This window comes from Vitis riparia, chromosome 16, assembly GCF_004353265.1.
Source record: "Vitis riparia cultivar Riparia Gloire de Montpellier isolate 1030 chromosome 16, EGFV_Vit.rip_1.0, whole genome shotgun sequence".
In the NCBI taxonomy this organism is placed as follows: domain Eukaryota; kingdom Viridiplantae; phylum Streptophyta; class Magnoliopsida; order Vitales; family Vitaceae; genus Vitis; species Vitis riparia.
In genome coordinates this window covers 5,585,939-5,607,015 of record NC_048446.1, presented here as the reverse complement: position 1 = coordinate 5,607,015, position 21,077 = coordinate 5,585,939, and the positions used below count along the sequence as shown (strand labels likewise).

The window sequence follows — 21,077 nt, the reverse complement described above, 5'->3', positions numbered from 1 at the left end:
ATGGCTGAGATGAAGGGCCTGCGGTGAAGGATGGCTCAGTCGTCATAGGCTCTGACTGATGTGGAGGCAGAATGTCAAGCTCGGGCCCTCTCTGCTCAGAGTCCCTCTGAGGGTCCAACCCATCCTCCATCTCTCTGATCTCATCCTCCTCCTCTACTCCGGGGTGTATCTGATCATGTCCTCGGCCTGTCGCTCGGCTTTCCTAACCCAGGAGCCATCGGGGGCCTTCTCAAGCTTCATGCGCCCCAGAGAATGCTCGTCATACGTGTCATAGATGCTGGGTGCCTCAAACTCTGTCTCTCTACTCAAATCTACCCCAGCATCCTTGAAGACACGAGTGAGGAAGCGACCGTAGGGAAGCACTCGTGTGGTGCTCTCACAGCAGGACATCATATGCCTCATCATCACATATTCTACGTGTATCTGCCTCCCGGTGAGAAGTGAGTCGACAAGAAAGGCCTCATAGTAGGAGACCTCGTCCCGATGTCCTCCCCGTGGTAATAGGATGGAGCAGATCATATGGTGAAGGACTCGGCTAGGCACGGTCAGGCTATGTGCTAAAGGTTTGCCCATCACATGGGCAACTGCAAGTCCGCACAGCCTCTGAATGGCCTCTCTAGGCTCGAACCCTGGGATAGTAGGCCATGCCTTGGCCTCATATACTCGAAGACCAACAGGGGGAATGTTAAAGATGCGGCAGATGCTATCCGGACTCAGCTCAATCTCAACTCCTCGGACAGTGGTCCTAATCGGTCCTCCAAGTCCATAGGTCATCCTGGAGTAGAATGCACGCACTAAGGTCGGATAAATAGGTTCAGAAATCGTCACAACTGGCAGTCATCCCATCCTGACGAAGAGTCCCTCAAACCTGAGGCTCTGAAGTTGGGAGAAATTGATGTTTCTCCCTGGAGCCACCTTTCTCTTGGCGAAATGCGTCTTGTACCTCTGATAATCCTCAACTGAGCCGAAGAGGGCGGTGTCGTACGTCGCCTTTCGGCGAGCCTCGGTCTGCTCAGGCTGCTGAGAGGGCTCAGCAGGGCGCTTGCCTCGAGCCCTGAAGCACCCGTCTCCTTTCGAGGAGCCATCCAAAATCCAAAAATGGAGATAATCTCGAAGAAATGAAGCGATCAAAGAGAGAAGACTAACCCGAATAAGCCCTAGGCGCGCGGGAAAGGAGCAAAACCAGAAGATGGCGCGCAAATAGAGAGAAACTCGTCCAGATCCGAGGTCCAAAACGTCCAGAGATGGAACCCTAGCCTCAAAATCTCGTAAAAATCACTCAAAAACCCTGAAATCGGTCCAAAGAATAGCTCAATTGGTCTCTGAAGGCGGAAGATGAAGAGGCTTTCAAGGAATAGCATAGATTAGTGGAAAAACTGAGCGCGCGGGCTTTTTAAATTCCCAGCCCCGACGAACCGGTCGACGTGGTCAACGGTCAACGGTCACATTTCCAATTTTTTTTGCATTTTCTTGTCTCGTGATCCTCCCCCTGCCCTTTTCAGTTGAAATCCCCAATTTTTATGTCTAATGCCACGGGAATTTGTATTTTTGGTCAAAAATTGACCTTTTTCCTAAGGATTTCTATATGATGCGTATGAGATGAAATTTATGCAATCATAATGCATTTCCACAAGAATTCATTATGCAAACATCATATCAAGAGAGATAACCCATAGTTGTCTTCTAATATCGGAGAATTGTTCTTCACTTAGAGGTTTTGTAAAAATATCGGCAAGTTGATCTTTTGTGCTTACAAATTCAAGTGTAATGTCACCCTTTTGTGCATGATCTCTAAGAAAAATGATGTCTAATTCTATATGCTTGGTCCTAGAGTGTTGCAGGGATTTTTTGAAATATTTATGGCACTATGTTATCACATTTGATAGGAACATGCTCAAAAGACAAGTTAAAATCACTAAGGTTTGTTTCATCCAAAGGATTTGTGCACAACACAAACCGGCTGCTATGTATTCGGTTCCGCCGTTGACAAAGCTACCGAATTTTGCTTCTTACTATGCCATGAGACAAGTGAGTGTCCTAAGAAATGACAAGTGCCACTAGTGCTCTTCTTTCAACTCTACAACCGGCAAATCGGCATCCGAGAAACCAATCAATTCAAAATTATCACCCTTAGGATACCACACAACCAATATTCATTGTCCCTTTCAAATATCTAAGAATTCTTTTAACGACACTTAAGTGAGATTCTTTAGGACAAGATTGAAATCTAGCACACAAGCATACACTATACATGATATCGGGGTCTACTAGCGGTCAAATAAAGCAAGGATCCTATCATGCCTCTATACATAGTTGAGTCATAGATTTACCTTTTTCATCCCATGTCAAGCTTGATGGATGAGCTCATTGGAGTTTTCATCACCTTGGCTTCTTCCATGTTGAACCTCTTGAGAAGATCCTTTATATACTTGCTTGATTGATGAAGGTTCCTTCCTTTAGTTGCTTGATTTGAAGTCCAAGGAAGAAATTGAGTTCTCCCATCATGCTCATTTCAAACTCATATGCATACACTTAGAGAAATCTTCACAAAGAGAGTCATTAGTAACTCCAAAAATAATATCATCAACATATATTTGAACTAAGAGCATATCATTTTCTTTGGTTTTATGAAAAGAGTTGTGTCAATTTTTCCCATTTTAAAACCCTTTTTCAAAGAAATTTACTAAGCCTTTCATACCAAGCTCTAGGTGCTTGTTTCAAACCATAAAGTGCTTTTTAAGTTTAAAAAACATGGTTTGAAAAGTTAAAGCTTGAAAACCAGGTGGTTGTTCAACATATACTTCCTCATTTATGAAACCATTTAGAAAAGCACTTTTCACATCCATTTGATATAGAATAAAGTTTTTGAAACATGCAAAAGCAAGCAACATTCTAATTGCTTCAATTCTAGCTACGGGGGCAAAAGTCTCTTCATAGTCTATTCCTTCTTCTTGATTATACCCTTGGGCTACCAATCTTGCCTATTTCTTACTATGATGCCATTTTCATCCATTTTGTTTCTAAAGACCCATTTGGTTCCAATGACACTTTGATTTGAAGGTCTTGGTACTAGTTCTCATACTTCACTTCTTTCAATGATTTAATTCTTCTTGCATAGCAATCATCCAATTTTCATCAACTATAGCATCTTTTATGTTTTTAGGTTCGATTTGAGAGATGAATGCAAGATTATTACAAATATTTCTAAGGGATGATCTCGTTCTTACCCCACTTGATGGATTACCAATGATTTGATCTGTGGATGATTGATGACAAACTTCCAATCTTTTGGAAGGTCTTGGCTTGATTCACTTTGCACTTGCTGAGGAGGAGGTAGTGCCAAAGGTGATTCTTCTTTCTTGGATCCTCTCCATTTTTTCTTGTTGTCTTTTGTCTTCAATTTGCAATTTTCCCATGGAGGTCTCCAATCCTAAATCATCATCAAAACTTTCTCTTTCTTGAAGAGAATTGTTAGATTCATCAAAAATGACATGGATGGATTCTTCTACAACCATGGTTCTTTTATTGAAAACTCTAAAAGCTTTACTTGAGGTTGAGTAGCCAAGAAAAATTCCAACATCGGATTTTGCATCAAATTTTCCAAGATTATCTTTGGTGTTTAATATAAAACATTTGCACCCAAAGACTTTGAAATAGCTAATGTTGGGTTTCTTGTTTTTCCAAAGCTCATAGGGAGTTTTCTTAAGAATGGGCCTCAACAATATTCTATTTAAAACATAGCAAGAAGTGTTTACCGCTTCGGCCCAAAAATACTTTGGCAATTGTTTTCATTTAGCATGGTTCTAGCCATTTCTTGAAGAGTTCTATTTTTCCTTTCAACTACCCCATTTTGTTGAGGAGTTCTAGGAGCCGAAAAATTGTGATTGATATCATGCTTATTGCAATATTCCTCAAAGTTAAAATTCTCAAATTCTCTCCCATGATCACTTCTAATGTAAGTGATTGAAAAGCCTTTTTCATTTGAACCTTGTTACAAAATTTGAAAACTCATAAAAAGCTTCACTCTTTTGACTTAAAACAAGACTCATGTGTATCTAGAGAAATCATCCACAATGACATAAGCATAAGATTTTCCTCCTAGACTAGGTGTCCTAGAAGGACCAAATAAATCCATGTGTAGCAATTCAAGAGGTCTAGATGTTGAGATGAAAATTTTGTTTTTAAAAGAGTTTTTGATTTGCTTTCCCATTTGACAAGCTTCACAAATTTTGTCTTTTTGAAAATTAATTTTGGGAAGGCCTCTAACGAGTTCATCTTTGTTGAGTTGGGAAATGAGGTCCATGTTAGCATGTCCCAACCTCCATGCCACAACCAACTTTGATCATGCATGCTTGAAAAACATCTATCATGACCATCATATTTTGAAATATTTATAGCATATACATTTTCACATCTATGGCCCATGAAGATGGTTTTGTCATTTTGAATATCCTTGATGATACAATGAGATGCTTCAAAAATTACTTTAAAACCTTTGTCACAAAGTTGACTAATGCTCAAAAGATTGTGTTTTAAACCATCTACTAATAAAACACTTTCAATAAGGGAGGATGTACCATTACCTATGTTACCTTGACCAATGATTCTTTCTTTTGCATTGTCTCCAAAGGTGACATATCCTCCTTTTCTCTTTGTAAGGAAGGCAAACTTGGATTCATCCCGGTCATGTGTCTTGAGCACCCACTATCCAAGAACCACTTATCCTCCTTTGAGCCCTACAAAATAGAATTCAAGTTGGTTTAGGTACCCATGTCTTTTTGGGTCCTTGAGGGTTAGTAACTTTGGATTTTTCAACCCAAACCTTTTTAACCTTAGCATTTGAATTCTTTTGAGCACCATTTCTTAAGGGACATGTACTACTAATGTGCCTTCCTCTTCCACAAAAGTTACAAATAGTGGAAGGACATTCACTTGAGGATTCTTTTACAAAATAGTTTTTAAAATACTTTTGGTTCTTTGAAGATTTGAATCCTAGTCCTTGTTTGTCAAAAACACATTTTTGGCTTGCTAAGATCATTTCAAAGGACTTTTGTCCACAAGAGAAAATTGAAAGAGAGGAGGTCAACCATTCATTTTATTTTTCAAAATTTCATTTTCATTTCTTAAAATCTCATTCTCTTTTTCAAGATGAGTTTTAGAAATTTCATCAATCGAAAACTTTTCTTTCACTTCCTCAAGTTCTTTTTCAAGTTCTTGAATTCTCTTTTTAAGAGAATTATTTTTTAAACTAAGTTTTTCAAAATCCTCATATAGTTCTTCAAAAATAGCATGCATATCTTCATCACTAGAGTTAGAGTTTACCTCATCAAGATCATCTATTGCCATGAAGCACATGTTTGCCACTTCTTTTTCCTTTTCTTCCTCGGAAGATTCTTCACTCTCACTCCAAGTGGCCATCATTGCCTTCTTCATTCTTCTCTTGGCTTCAATTTGTAGAGAGGACAATCATATTTAATGTGTCCCGGATTTTTGCATTTGAAGCATATCAAATCTCCTTTCTCTTCCCATTTTTCCTTGTCACCATGTGATGAGGATTCTCTTCTTGAGGGATTTCTTCTAGAGATAAACTTTTCCCTCTAAACCTTTCACCTCTCATGTACTTGTTTAGCTTTCTTGTGATGAGAGCTAAATCATCATCTTCTTCACTTGGTTTTTCTTCTTCAACATCTTCTTCTTCCTTGGTTGTAGCCTTGAGAGCTATGCTTTTCTTCTTTTTGTCTTCACTTTCTTGTAGTTGCTTTGTCAAACTGATTTCATAGGTCAGTAATGACCCTAAGAGTTCTTCCATATGTAGCTTGGTCAAATCTTTAGCTTCTTGAATAGCGGTGATCTTTGTATGCCACTTTGAGGGGAGAGACCTCAATATCTTCATCACATTTTCAGATTCATTTATGACCCTTCCCAATGCTTCAAGGCCATTGACAATTTCAGTGAACCTAGTGATCATCTCAACAATAGTTTCAGTTTCTTTCATTGAAAACAATTCATAGTTATGGACAAGTATATTAATTTTTGACTCTTTCACTTGATTAGTTCCTTCATGAGTTATTTCAAGCAATCTCCAAATTTCCTTAGCAGATTTACATTGGCATATTCTATTATATTCATTCCTATCCATAGCACATTGCAAAGTATAAACGACTTTAGCATTTAATTGAAAATTTCTTCTATCAAGCTCATTCCATTCTTTCTTGGGTTTTGGAACCAAAACTCCATCAACTAATTTAGTGGGAAAAGTTGAGCCATCTTCAATGACATCCCATACATCTAAATCAGTTGATTGTAAGAACCAAGTCATTCTAGCTTTCCAATAGGGATAGTCGGTTCCCGTAAAGAATGGAACTCTATGTTTTGAACAATTTTCAGTTTGAGATGAGCCTGATGGAATAGCCATTTTCCTCTTAGACGATTAAGTCTTAAGCAAGAGGTCTAGCTCTGATACCAATTGATAAAACAAAGGCTATGAATAATTAAGGAAAATACCCAAAAGGAGGGTGAATTGGGTTTTTCAAAATCTTTTTTCACACAATAATATATGCACAAAATAAATAAAGGAAAGAGATAAAGTTAGAGAATTCAAACTCGGGTTTATAGTGGTTCGACCCTCCCTTGCCTACGTCCACTCTCCTCAATCTCCTAACCGAGTGAGGGTTCCACTAACTTGAAGCTTCAATCAAGCTTTCAATCGTCTTACACTTGGATTCCGGCTCCAATGGGCTCTCACACAATCTCTTCAAGATTTGAACTACTTGAAGGCTTTCACACTCAGTTTACACAAGGATGAAACTCTCAACCTAGCTTAAGGATGGCTCAAGTACAAGAGAAAGCTAGGATGAATTGCAAGAGTGCACTAAGAATATGCAAGTGATGGTTTGATGCACTTAGAAAGAAAATGAGAGCTTTTTGATCAAGAACAAGTAGGTAGGCTTTGAATGCAATTGTTCTCTTACTCATAAATGAAGGGGAGCTCTCAATTTATAGGTTTCTAAGCTCGGGAGACAAAAACAGCAGAAAAGTAGCCTCGACCGGACGAGCAAAGGGTCGACCGGATCACTAGCCGTCGGTGCATTTAATGCATGGCAGGTTACCGTTGCCTCGACCGGACATCGACCGGACCTCGACCGGACAAGGGTGAGGCTCGACCGGGAAGAAAAAGCTACTGGGAGAGAGAGAAAGTTTTTGTGTCTCCCTCGATCGGACCTCGACCGGACAAGGGAAACCGGTCGATCGGTTCCCCAACCGGTTGAGCCGGTTGGCCATAGCCACGACCGGTTGAGCCTTTTGGCCCCGAAAACCTATCCTTTTTTATTTCTTTCTTTTCCAATACTTAGGCAAAGTCTTTAGGTGAGTTAAAATGCCAATTTTGAATCAATTTGCCTAAGGTATATTTGATAAAACTCGGGTTTTAAAGAAAATCAAGTTTTAGAGAATAAACCGAGTTTTCTAAGATGCATGAAAAGGTATGAACATCCTAAGTGCACTCATGCTATCATCTTACATTCATTTCCTATGATCACAAGTCTTCCAAATGATCTCGATCCCGTATTCGTTTGATCCTTGATGAATTTTTGAGATTAAGCCTGGGATTCTTAATAGTTTAAAACAATTAGTCACTTAACCATGGTTTGTTATCATCAAAACCTGATTAGGAGAACCCTTGGGCTAACAAGTTCCAACACCTAATTCCATATTATACTAGTCTTCATACTCAGCATTACTACCCATTCCTAACACCTGTACCTCACTTTTTTTTTTCTTTTCTTTTCTACCCATTACTACTTTATTAATATAATATATATATGAAAAACATTCTTTTTACACTCTCTGCCACTCCAGTACACGAGAATTTATTTTTTATTACTAAAATATTATTTTCTCACTCTCTCATTCCCACTGCACACAACATAACCAACAAGTCTTTTATTTTATTTTATTTTTTTTATTTTTTTATTATTCTTTGGCTATCACCTGCCGCCACAACACGCCCAGAAATTTCCTTCATTTTTTTTTACTCAGATTTATTCTTCTAAATTTCAAAGTTTCTCAATTTCCAACAATAAACTGCCCCATGTTCATAATTTAATTTTTTTTTTCTAAACATTTAGGAAATTCCTAATTTCTAAAATTTCCATTTTTTTTTTTACCAATGAAATAATTAATGTTCATGAATTTTCAATGTTTTGATTTAAAAACTAAATAGACAAACCCCAATCTAGATTTGGGTTTTCCAAAAGATATCTAATGTGTTTGAAATTAATCAATGAATCTAAAATATTAAACTAGGGGTTAGAATCTTACCTATAGAGATCTGTTCTTCAACCCTGAAATCTGACTCCAACCTACGTTCTCTGAAATTCTGCGAACAGGAACTCTATTAAGAAAAGAACAGGAAAAAATAGAATTTCTAATTTATACCTAGGGTATTTATTCGTAAAATTACACTTTTACCCCTCTTCCACTTTATTAAATTAATTAATTAACTAATTTAATTATTATTAGTAATTTCCTAAATTGCCCTTAAAAAAATACTTGGGCGTTACAATAACTCAATTCTTTTAAAAGAAATAAAAATAAAAATACTTTTACATACAAACTTAAACGAATGTAGCTTTTTTCCTACTTGCAATAGGTTAAAATTTGAGTACTTATCTATATTTTAAAAAAAATATATTTTTATGAGAGCATAAGATCATGTATAGGTTCTTTCATCATGTATAGTTGTTGGTTTTTTTTTTTGGATATATTCGTGGACAAGCATAAATTTATATATATCATGTAATCCTATCGAAATTACTCTATAATTTTGAAAATTGATGTATAATTTTTTATTTTTTATTTTTTATTTTTGGGTTAAAATTTTTTGGATTTATTGTTGATGTTAAAGTTTTAACATTTGTATTCGGTCATGGATTCAATTTGGAAATAGGTTCTCCTTGAATAAGAATTCATTTCAGTAACAGATTTGTTTTGAAAATACCACCTAGGTGGTATTAGCTCTATAGAGGAATATATATCAAGGTCACAATAATATTTTTTTTCAGAAATTGTGACATTCCATGTCGGATAGGGTGAAAAGTTCTTGGTGTTTTAAAGTTGTGAGGGTTTCTTGGGTCTAGAGCGGACTATATCTACACTATTGGGTGCGGACCAATACAAATGGTATTAGAGTCAATCCCCGACCTCAATGTGGGAGTTTGTTTGACCCCATAAAGGGTGTTTGTTTATTTGGTCCTACAATCCCTTGGGACATAAGGAGGACGTTGTGTCTACATTGGGTTGGGGGGGGGGGGTGTATTTGTGATGTCCTACATTGGATAGGAGAGAAAATTTATGGTACTATATATAGAGAGACTCTTCTTAACCTTATAAATGCATTTTAAAGCCATGAGAGCCCATTTGGGTCTAGAGCAGACAATATTTATACGGTTGGGTGCAGACCATTACAAAAATATAACCATGAAAGAACAAACAAGTATTTAGGTAGCAAGTGGGTGAATTTTCTAACTCTTATCAAATGCCCTCTCTATCTGCCCAAGCTAAACATATATATGACGAAGAGTCTATCCCAAGGAAAAGATAAAAATCAATTAATTAATTGGAAACTAAATGGACAAAGTACTAAAAGTAAAACAAATTAATTAGTAAAATTACATTAGCATCCTTCTACTTCAACTCTACTTACTTTCAAAGCCTCGCAAATTTTAGGTAAACTTCCAAGACCTTTTCAAAGGTTGAAAAATAATTTCCTTTAATATTTTTAAATTATTTAATCTTTATATCAATTAGTTAAAATAAATAAAATGAATTTAAAGTAGCATATAAAAATAATCCATTAATTTCGAATCTCTATTTTTAATTTTTCTTCACTTTTTCTTTCCTACCTACTTTTTCTCTCTATTCTTTCCCTCAAATCTTCCGAGAACCAAACATAACCTAAATGAAATTATGAAATGACTATATGACAGAAAATTGATCATAATAAAATAAACATGAATAATAATTTTAAAAATACATCACAAATGAGAATAATTTGGGAAAAAATGGAATTCATTGTAAAGACTCTTGTTAATGTCTTACATAAGTTTATATGGAATGTTACTATTATCAACCTTTGCTTTCACACTCGGAAGCTATTTGGTAAAATGAGAAATGATAGACGTGCAATTGATGCAATGATATGAACATCTCTTGGTAATGAGTAATCCAAGTAGATTTAAGAGATTAGGCATCTTTTGGTAATAAGAAAATCCAAGCAGAATTTCAAATGAAACAAAACGATGCACTATCATTTCATCTCATAACACAAGCCCCATAAAGCAATTTTGAAGCCTATCTCTTTCCACTGATGGATTTGGGATTCACCCATTGCACTAGTAGAAAATTAAGCTACCTCAAATTCACACCATCAAGAAAACTTGTTCGGGTTTCTCTTCACTCAAAGGATTGGCAAGCAATTTCTTGTCATTCCCACAAATACAAGAATATTATCCATGGTTGGTTGGTAAGTATTTCATATAGGACTGAACCAGGTTGTGGATACCATCAATTTTTTAATAGGCAGGTTATGATTAAGATTGATGTTTCCAACAAGGATTGGGGCTTCAGATTCAGGCTTAAGATGTGGTAAGGAAACCACATCTGATGCATTGTGAGGTAATTGAATTTGTACTTAGCCATGCCTAGCTCTAGCTATGACAATGTATCATCAACCTTGTCCATGCATGTGAGAACCAGGAGATCCAAAAAAAGAACGAATAAATCTTGGATTGGAACTACTAAGTCTAAGTACATCTTTATTCCCTATGATCTTGCACATGCTGGGACAAGAGGGAATTATCCTCCAAGAAGAGAATCATCCATTCTCTGAGGTGGCAATAAGAGGATGGTCAAACAGGTCTAGCATATTTAATTACATAATTTATAGCTTGCTGAACAGTAAGGACAATACATTTCAAGGAGGATATATTTCGATTCTCAGTTGGTTTACTCATTAAGAAAAACAAAGATTACTTTTACACTGTATGATACTGCATGCCAAATATTTAGTTGGTCAAGGTATTTATGTGAAATTAAGGATTCAATATATGAAGTGACATGCATTATGAAACCAATTGTAGCTACTCAAGAAGAAGCAACCATGTCTTACTTCCAAGGTTTGTTGTTCTTTAGAATGATCTTGACTATACATGTTGCAACTAAATCAGTTGAAAATGATAGGGCATTGATAAAAGAAGGAATGAAATAACTAAATAAATTACTTGTATAAAAAAAATCGAAAGGCTACATAATTTATTCAATAGTGAGAAGTTCGGTGCAACATTAATTATCTTGAAGCAATCGTTTTTTTTTAAAAAAAATCTTGACAATATGGGAATTTATTAAGACTATATATGGTTCCTAGAAAATAAGGAAAATGCGAAGGAAATAAAATAGAGAGGAAAAGTAGAAGGAAAGAAAAAATGAAGGAAAATAAAAAAAAAAATTTAATAAATTATTTTGATACATTCATTCAAACTTATTTTATTTATTTCTCTCTATTATAGCAAGATTAAATAATTTTAAAATATATAAATTTTAAATTAATTTTAATTATATTTAATTTTCTTTTATATTTTTTATAGTGAAGCCAAACATGAGAAAACAATTTTCCTTAACATTTTTTTTTCTTTCTTTAATATTTTCCGGGAACCAAACATAACCTAAGGAAAAAAAGCTCAATTGAGATTCTACTTAACCCAAATACAAGTATATTAGATGAGATTCCAATAAAATCTCAATGGTTCTAAGAATAAGAAAAATTTTGAGACAAACATCAAGTCTCTCTCTAAGTAATCTTCAATAACAAAATTTTTACAAAAGGAAGTCAATGAGGGGGGAGATCTTTGTCTAAAGTTTTATAATCAATAGACGCAAAAACCAAACATTAAAAGTATGAACCTTCAAATAAAATCCTCTATGAGGAGTCAAAATTCTTGAATAAAAAACTTTATCATACTAATTCCATTTTAACATTGTAATATCAAATTCTGAAAGAAATTTTGGTTGAATAACTAACTTGAAGTCATGGTAATTTAATGAGCAAGTGCAACAAACTTGAAGCAACTATATCCAATTATTTTGATTGAAATGGTTAACTAATGTGAAGTTTCTAATACTCATTCATATTCGTATGAGTTTTATATTCTACTTTGACATGTATAATTTCATAATTATTACAAAATATTCTTATGAAAAAATTAAAAATAAAGGACTCAAAAAATCATCCAAATTATAATCAAGAAATAAATACAAAAAAAAATTCAAAATTGTCAAGTACCATAATAAAATAATTTGACTAACAATAACAAGTGATTGTAAATGAAAGGAAAAGTCATGGACAAATTAGAAATCATACAATAGTCCAAAATGTCATAATTGCAATAATAATAATAATAATAATAATAATAAATAAATAAATAAATAAATAAATATGTAAAAGAAATTATGATAGATCCCATAACCGAAAAATAAAAATAAAAATATGGTTGTTATATTATAAAGTTAAATTGATATAAATGTCATATTTATGGAAAAATATTTGATTTAAGAAACATTCTTATTATTGTTGTTTTCGCAAAAAAAAAAAAAAAAGAGAGAGAGAAAGAAAAAAAATCACAACTATTATTTATTTATTTATTTTGTGTAGAATCAAGGATCACCATTGTTCTAAAGGATCAACATTGTTCTAAAGCACAACTAGAGTGTTGGTGCACTCTAAGTCTGGAAGGCTCACATCGATCGCCAAATTACATTAAAAATATTGTATTTTTCCTTATTTTTTCCCTTATCTATGCATAGTTTGAATAACAATGCTAAAATCATTGATTCTTAAAACCATTTTACAATTGGAATCCAAATATAATCCATTCTAGAAAACAATATAGTCTGTAAATTGGTGTAAATACTTCTCTTTTAATTTCCTCCATTATCTAACCTTTGACTCTTAAAATTTTAAATGGAATTGAAATTATGATTCAGTTTTAAGCAAAATCAAAATTATGCTTTAATAAAACAAATGCACTAATATTTTATGTGAAACAACGAAATGTAGAATTGAGGTTTGAAAAGATATATTAAGTAGCTTATTTATTTATAGAAGAAGATCATGCCATAGTTAATGATTCATACAAATTAAATTTACATACATTTCAATATCATGGGAGGAATTAGTGGTTCATGTAAAATAAATCTACATTCATTTAAAAATCATTAGAGTAGCCACATAAATACTCTAAAATAAGTAGAAGAATCATTAGAGTCAATGTTGAACCATTAGATGTAGGTGAATATGGATTCCCTACAACTTTTCAGACTTGAAACAACACTTCCAATCCCTTCTATTGTCGAATAGAATGTATATATTGCATTGTAAATGCTCGCCCCAATTCTTCAAAGTTTGAAATCGTCTTTGGTGGAAGCTAGGGATGGCAACAGAGCGGGTTCAGGACAGGTCGCCCCCATCCCAACCCCGCCCCGTTTATTTAAAACAATTCACATCCCTGTCCCATTTAAAAAATTAAATGGGGTAGGGCGGGGCGGGCCCCGTTTAACTTTTTTTTGAATTTGATTTTTTTTTTTAAAAAAATTACTTTAAAATTTTTTAATTATATTAAAATAAATATATTTTATAAATAATTAAATTATTGTATTTTTTATAACTTATTTTATTATTATCTATATATTAAAAATAATAAAATAAAAATTAAATTAAATTAATTTTAAATTATAAATTAAATTAAATTTTATATATAATCGAGGCGGGGCGGGGCGGGATGGGGCAATACCTGAACCCGCCCCGGGTTAAAAAAAAAAATTTCCAAACCCGTTTATTAAAATTAAACCCCGTCCCATTAGGGGCAGGGCGGGGAGGGTACCTGAAAAGACTCGCCCCATTGCCATCCCTAGTGGAAGCTAGTAGAACCATATCAATGCTAGTCCCTAGAGGTAGGATGGAAGGACTTTACATAGGAATGGGTTATTATCCTAAGCTAGTATCATTATTTATCTTACGAGCATCAAATCCTCAAGAGTGTCATCTATGCCATTGAACAAGTTAAACTTCAGAATTCTTAATTAATCCCTTGGAGGCCTCCTCTCACAATATCATGTTAAACTTCAGAACTTCAAAGTCCTTTCCATAGCTTCTAGCTGTTGTTGGAGTCATGAAGGTTGTGGAAAATCTTCTTGCAGTTGCTTGCTATTAGCCCGTGTTTGCACCATAGTTGTTGGATGGCTTCTTTACTTTCCCATAAGTAACGTCAATTTGTGTTTGCCTTCTGAATTTATAATGGCCCAACTTCTAGGATGTTCCTTTAATCAACTTCTTTCTGCAAACATAAACATAAAGTCAAAGTGAGGAGGCCGGTCAGGCCAACCTCTCTCCGACGATTAAGTCAGCCATGGGCAATCAAAAGGCTTAATGAGTAGTAAAATGACAAAAAAAAAATTGATTGTTTAAAATCACTTGTTGCCACTTGTTGGCCCCCATATATAGGTTGCTACACATGGTTTATTGTGGTACAATTACAGTATTTAAAGGTTGTTCTGATGAAAGTATATTTGCTACATTATAATATAAGTCATTAGGTTATTGGGACTAAGTTGTTATGTAATAGAGATCAAGCTATTATGTTAATAATAAGTGTATCATTATGCAGTGGTGAAGCAACACAAATTGTGTGGCTGATATTCTTCAACCATTTTTATTATGGAGAATGTTTCTACAACTTATCTCATTTTAAATTTAACCTTGGTCATATTTAAGGATTCCCATCTAATTGAGATAACCAACCCTAAAACTCTTGTTTTTTGGGGTTGACTTCGGATCAGTTCTATGGGGGTCTACGATCAGTTGGCGACGAACAAGTTTTTTCAGCCAAATAGGAAAGCCCTTCCACTCATTCAATGACCTATACGGATAAAACGTCATATTTTATGTTTGAAATTTTCTTCTAAGCGGTGGGTCGGGCACATAGCAACAAGGGAAATTTATTACTCCTCTACTTGTGTTACTATATGGGAAAGGGAGCTAGTGAGCTTGATGGTCATCCTTTTATTTTATTCAATATCTTTAGCCATTACTTGGTAGAGAACATCAATCCTATGGAAATTGATTCATATTCTTAATGTTACATGTGCCAACTAGTTTTTGTGTCCCTACAAAGTTGTTTTCAAAAAGTATAAAAGAAAGAAAATATGAAAGAAATTAAATTCATATATAATTTTCAAAATAATTAGAAATATTTAGATAGCTTTGGCCAAATACTTTGTGTAAACCTAAACCATCTAGAAAATAAAAAATATTGTTTCTAAACCTACTTGGCAGCATAAAGATAAAAAGGAAAAGACATTTAACCCTACACAAACTATAAATTTATTAGATTTTTTCTCCCACCTTGCATGATTATTTGTGCAAAATAAATATATATATATAAATAAATTTTTATTTTTCTGTTACATAGTATGGGGTTCAAGCTATGATGGATGCACTTATGTTATTTTGTAATAGTATTCCATTTATAGGCAATCGAGATAAAGCTTTAAATTAAAGTAAATTCGTCATTGATAAACTAAATGTAGTGGGGGTAATTGTTTGCTCCGCCACAATAATCTACTCTCATCTTTTAAACCATTTTCCAAACTCTATAAAATAAATAATCCATTTCCCGAAGTATTAAAACCAAATGAATTTAGTTTGAAAGGAAATTACTTGACATAAAATTGGTTCTTTCTATATCAATCTAACAATTATTTTTTTAAAAAAACTAGAAATAAATTCATTCGTTTATGTAATTTTTTTAGAAGTTCAAATTCAAGAAAAAAAACTAAAGAACATCCATTGTCGACGTAATTTTAAATTTAACTTAATCTATTATAACATAAAATTAAGAATCCTTATTTTATATGACTAAATTAATTTTTTCACATTAAAAATTAGAACGAGGTAATCACATGAAAAAAATTCAAAATTGTCAAGTAGCATAATAAAATAATTTGACTAACAACAACAAGTGATTGTAAATGAAAGGAAAAGTCATGGACAAATTAGAAATCATACAATAGTCCAAAATGTCAGAATTGCAAAAATAATAATAATAATAATAAATAAATAAATATGTAAAAGAAATTATGATAGACCCTAAAACCCGAAAAATAAAAATAAATATATGGTTGTTATATTATAAAGTTAAATTGATATAAATGTCATATTTATGGAAAAATATTTAATTTAAGAAACATTCTTATTATTGTTGTTTTCGCTAAAAAGAAAAAACAAAGAGAGAAAAAAAATCACAACTATTTTTTTTTTTGTGTAGAATCAAGGATCAACATTGTTCTAAAGCACAACCAGAGCATTGGTGCACTCTGAGCCTGGAAGGCTAACATCGATCGCCCAAATTACATTAAAAATATTGTATTTTTCCTTATTTTTTCCCCTATCTATGCATAGTTTGAATAACAATGCTAAAATAATTGATTCTTAAAACCATTTTACAATTGGAATCCAAATATAATCCATACTAGAAAATAATATTGTCTGTAAATTGGTGTAAATACTTCTCTTTTAATTTCCTCCATTATCTAACCTTTGACTCTTAAAATTTTAAATGCAATTGAAATTATGATTCAGTTTTAAGCAAAATCAAAATTATGCTTTAATAAAACAAATGCACTAATATTTTATGTGAAACAACGAAATGTAGAATTGAGGTTTGAAAAGATATATTAAGTAGCTTATTTATTTATAGAAGAAGATCATGCCATAGTTAATGATTCATACAAATTAAATTTACATACATTTCAATATCATGGGAGGAATTAGTGGTTCATGTAAATGAATATGAATTCCCTGCAACTTTTCAGACTTGAAACAACACTTCTAGTTCCTTCTATTGTCGAATAGAATGTATATATTGCATTGTAAATGCCTGCCCCAATTCTTCAAAGTTTGAAATCGTCTTTAGTGGAAGCTAGGGATGGCAACGGGGCGGGTTCGGGACGATCGCCCCCATCCCAACCCTGCCCCATTTATTTGAAATAATTCTCATCTCCGTCCCATTTAAAAAATTAAACGGAGCGGGACGGGACGGGATAGGCGAGTATGATAAATTCCTATACTCGCCCTGTTTAACTTTTTTTTGAATTTTTTTTTAAAAAATAACTTTAAATTTTTTTAATTATATTAAAATAAATATATTTTATAAATAATTAAATAATTATATTTTTATAACTTATTTTATTAAAAATATTTATTATTATCTATATATTAAAAATAATAAAATAAAAATTTATCTATAATTTTCAAAATAATTAGAAATATTTAGATAGCTTTGGCCAAATACTTTGTGTAAACCTAAACCATCTAGAAAATCAAAAATATTGTTTCTAAACCTACCTGGCAGCATAAAGATAAAAAAGAAAAGACATTTAACCCTACACAAACTATAAATTTATTAGATTCTTTCTCCCACCTTGCATAATTATTTGTGCAAAATAATATATATATATATATATTTCTTTTACATGGTATGGGGTTCAAGCTATGATGGATGCACTTATGTTATTTTGTAAAAGTATTCCATTTATAGGCAATCAAGATAAAGCTTTAAATTAAATTAAATTCGTCATTGATAAACCAAATGTAGTGGGGGTAATTGTCTGCTCCGCCGCAATAATCTACTCTCATCTTTTAAACCATTTTCCAAACTCTATAAAATAAATAATCCATTTTCCGAAGTATTAAAACCAAATGAATTTAGTTTGAAAGGAAATTACTTGACATAAAATTGGTTCTTTCTATATCAATCTAACAATTATTTATAAAAAAAACTAGAAATAAATTCATTCGTTTATGTAATTTTTTTAGAAGTTCAAATTCAAGAAAAAAAACTAAAGAACATCCATTGTCGACATAATTTTAAATTTAACTTAATATATTATAACATAAAATTAAGAATCCTTATTTTATATGACTAAATTAATTTTTTCACATTAAAAATTAGAACGAGGTAATCACATGAAAAATGTTTTTGGATGATTTTCTACCAACATTTTTAATTATTTTTGGATATATGTTTAATTAAGCTTCCAATAAGAGAATATTACTACTTAATTTTCATTATATGTCTTTATTTTTAAAATTCTTTTTTTTTGTTTTTTTTTTTTTGTTTTTGTTGTGTAAGTTTTGCCAATTTTTTGGAATTAGTAGTAAAAATTAAACTTTTTTTCTTCCTAAAAGCGAAAAGAGAAGAGCATATAAGTCAATTATAAAAAATCATATTTACAATCACTTTTTAAAATTATTTTAAAATATGTTCTAATATTGAGTAATTTATTTACAAATTATTAGGACATTATTATTTTTCTTTTAGAAATGCAAGAGTTTTAACAAAAAAAAATTGTCTTAAAAGGAATATGTTTGCTTGTTTGTTTTAAAACAAATACTTTAAACTCTGAAATTTAGTCCTATAATACCACATACCATGAGAGGTATGCATGTCCTACATTTCCAAAAGTTACCGGTTTTGTTTATAGTAACTAGGTCATTATCAATATATAAAAGATAAGGTAAGCAAGTCAAGATAATAATCTCGATGGATATTAGATTGGCACCCTTTAAATAAAGTATAAAAATCAAATAATTTTCTCATTATAGTTATCACTTGACTAGCAAGTATTGATTGTATAAAAGTATTTAAGACGCACCTTCATAGATTAGGGCACTCACATTCTCAAGTGCCTCTGGAATTGAGCCATGTAGTCCATTGGAGGAGAGATGAAGTTCTGTAAGGGAAGTCATGCTCCCAAATGCCTCTGGAACTGAACCTTGTAGTTGATTTTCAGAGAGATCAAGAAATGTAAGGGAAGTCATGTTCCCAAATGACTCCGGAATTGAACCCCGTAGTCGATTCACGGGGAGATAGAGTCGTTCAAGAGAAGCCAAGTTCCCAACTGTATTTGGTATTGAACCCTGCAGTTGATTCTGAGAGAGATCAAGATATTTAAGGGAACGCATGTTCCCAAATACGTCTGGAATTGCACCCTGTAGTGGATTCTCAGACATATCAAGATATGTAAGGGAACTCCTGTTCCCATATATATGACTCTGGAATCTCACCTTTTAATGCACAGGCTCTGAGATCTAGATATGCAAGAGAAATCATGTTCCCATAAGCATCCGGAATCAAACAATTTAGATTACTCTCAGAGATACTAAGATGAACAAGGGTGGTACTAAAGTTGAACACCCATGGGTATACTGAAGAAGCGAGATCATAATTATCAGAGAGGTCAAGGAAAGCAAGAGGGGCAGAGGAATTAACATGGGAAAGAGACGGGGTGGTGAGGGGAGGGAGGCTACAGTCTCCTAAGTTTAAGCGAATGAGAGAAGGGAGTTTATTAATTGCTTGTGACCAATGGATGGCTTTACTTGGGCTAACATGACTCAGGTCAAGGAGTCTTAAAGAAGAAAGATGAGACAGCCACTCCAGATTTCCAGAATCCAAATCATTGTTAAAGCTAAGATCAAGGGAAAGCAAGTTGGAAAGATTTCTGAGTTGACTAAGAAGACGTCCGGTGAAATTGGCATGAGAGAGATTGAGGAATTGGATCTTGGTGAGAGGAGTGAGGAACGAAGGTGTGAGACTCCCTTCGAAATCATTACAGCTGAGATCCAAATGAGTTAAGCGCTCCAATTCAAGCAGTGAAGGACTTATCTCACCTCTAAGAGACTGGTACACACCATCAAATTCAATTGGCGGGGCAGGAAGATGAAGCTTGACGATGTGACCTGATTGCTTGCCACAGTGGACTCCTCTCCATCGGCAACAATCTCTTGTCTTGTTCATCTCCCCAAAAAGAAAGAAGCCCATGATCATCGACAAGGCCATGTTTGAAGTGAAGGAGAGCTTGTCTCTCCCTCTCCATGCACCCAGTGGTTCCTAGCCCAGGTTTGGCACATAGCACCAAAACCACAAGAAAGCTAACCAGGAAGTGTTGAAAGGACTGTGTAGCCATGGTCGGGCAAGTAACACAAGAACAAGTTACAATGTTGTTTTCTTTAATGGATTCACAAACATCAATCACTCACATGTATTTATAGTTTTAGTGCCCAATTTGGACAAGAAGTCAACGACTCTTTCTACCAAGGAGTTGTTGGAATAGTTTTCCTATTAGTTCATGGTTTTCTGATATCATTTTCTAAAAATTGAGTACAAATTGTCAAAAAGGAAGAAAAAAAAATTTGACTCCCACTAACTCCATAACTTTTCTTTTTTTAATGGATTCACAAATTCCAAGCACTCATGTATATATAGAGCAGGCAAAAGTATGTTTCATAAGTTGCGAGGAGTTGGAAGCCGAGTGGTTGCGCCTCCTGGACAGTCAAAGGTTGGCTGGGCAAACAAGCCGGAGGACCGGTGGTATATGTGGCATTAGGGAGCGAGGCCAAACCCAATCAGACTGAAATCGCACTAGGGTTGGACAAGTCCGAGTTACCCATCTTCTGGGCGCTAAAATTGAGGCACGGGCCCACTGATACTGAAGTGATCCAATTACCACTATTTTTTATTTTCTAAAATAGCAAAAATTGAAAACAAAGAGTGTATTAGTATAAGTCCAGTTTCTTATTATATTATAGTAAAAAGTGCTTAGTAAATAACAATTTCAAATGATGTTAATTTGAAATGTAGTAAATAGAAACCAAACTCCTCCTATTTTTTGTTTTTAAAATTAAAATTTTCTATATAAAAGTGGAACATCTTGTAGGAGTACTATACTTTTGCATTATGTTTTCAAAAATTATTCTTGGTAATTTTAAAATTTAAGGTAATACCTCAATTGTTTTAAATAGTTTTTAAAACCATTAATATTCAATGAAAGGTATCTCAAAGTTCCTATAATTTTTATTAAAATTATTATTATTTTTTATTTTTTTTAAAAAAATAAGTGTATCCAAATTTACACATTGTGGGGTTGTTTGTGTATTCATAATGATCAGAATAATAATATCAAAATTT

At 33.4% G+C, this 21,077-nt stretch overlaps 1 pseudogene; it reads right to left on the bottom strand.

Moving 5' to 3' along the window:
* Positions 1-153: 153 nt before the first annotated feature.
* Positions 154-19,123, bottom strand: LOC117933179 (annotated as a pseudogene).
* Between the last annotated feature and the right edge of the window lie 1,954 nt (positions 19,124-21,077).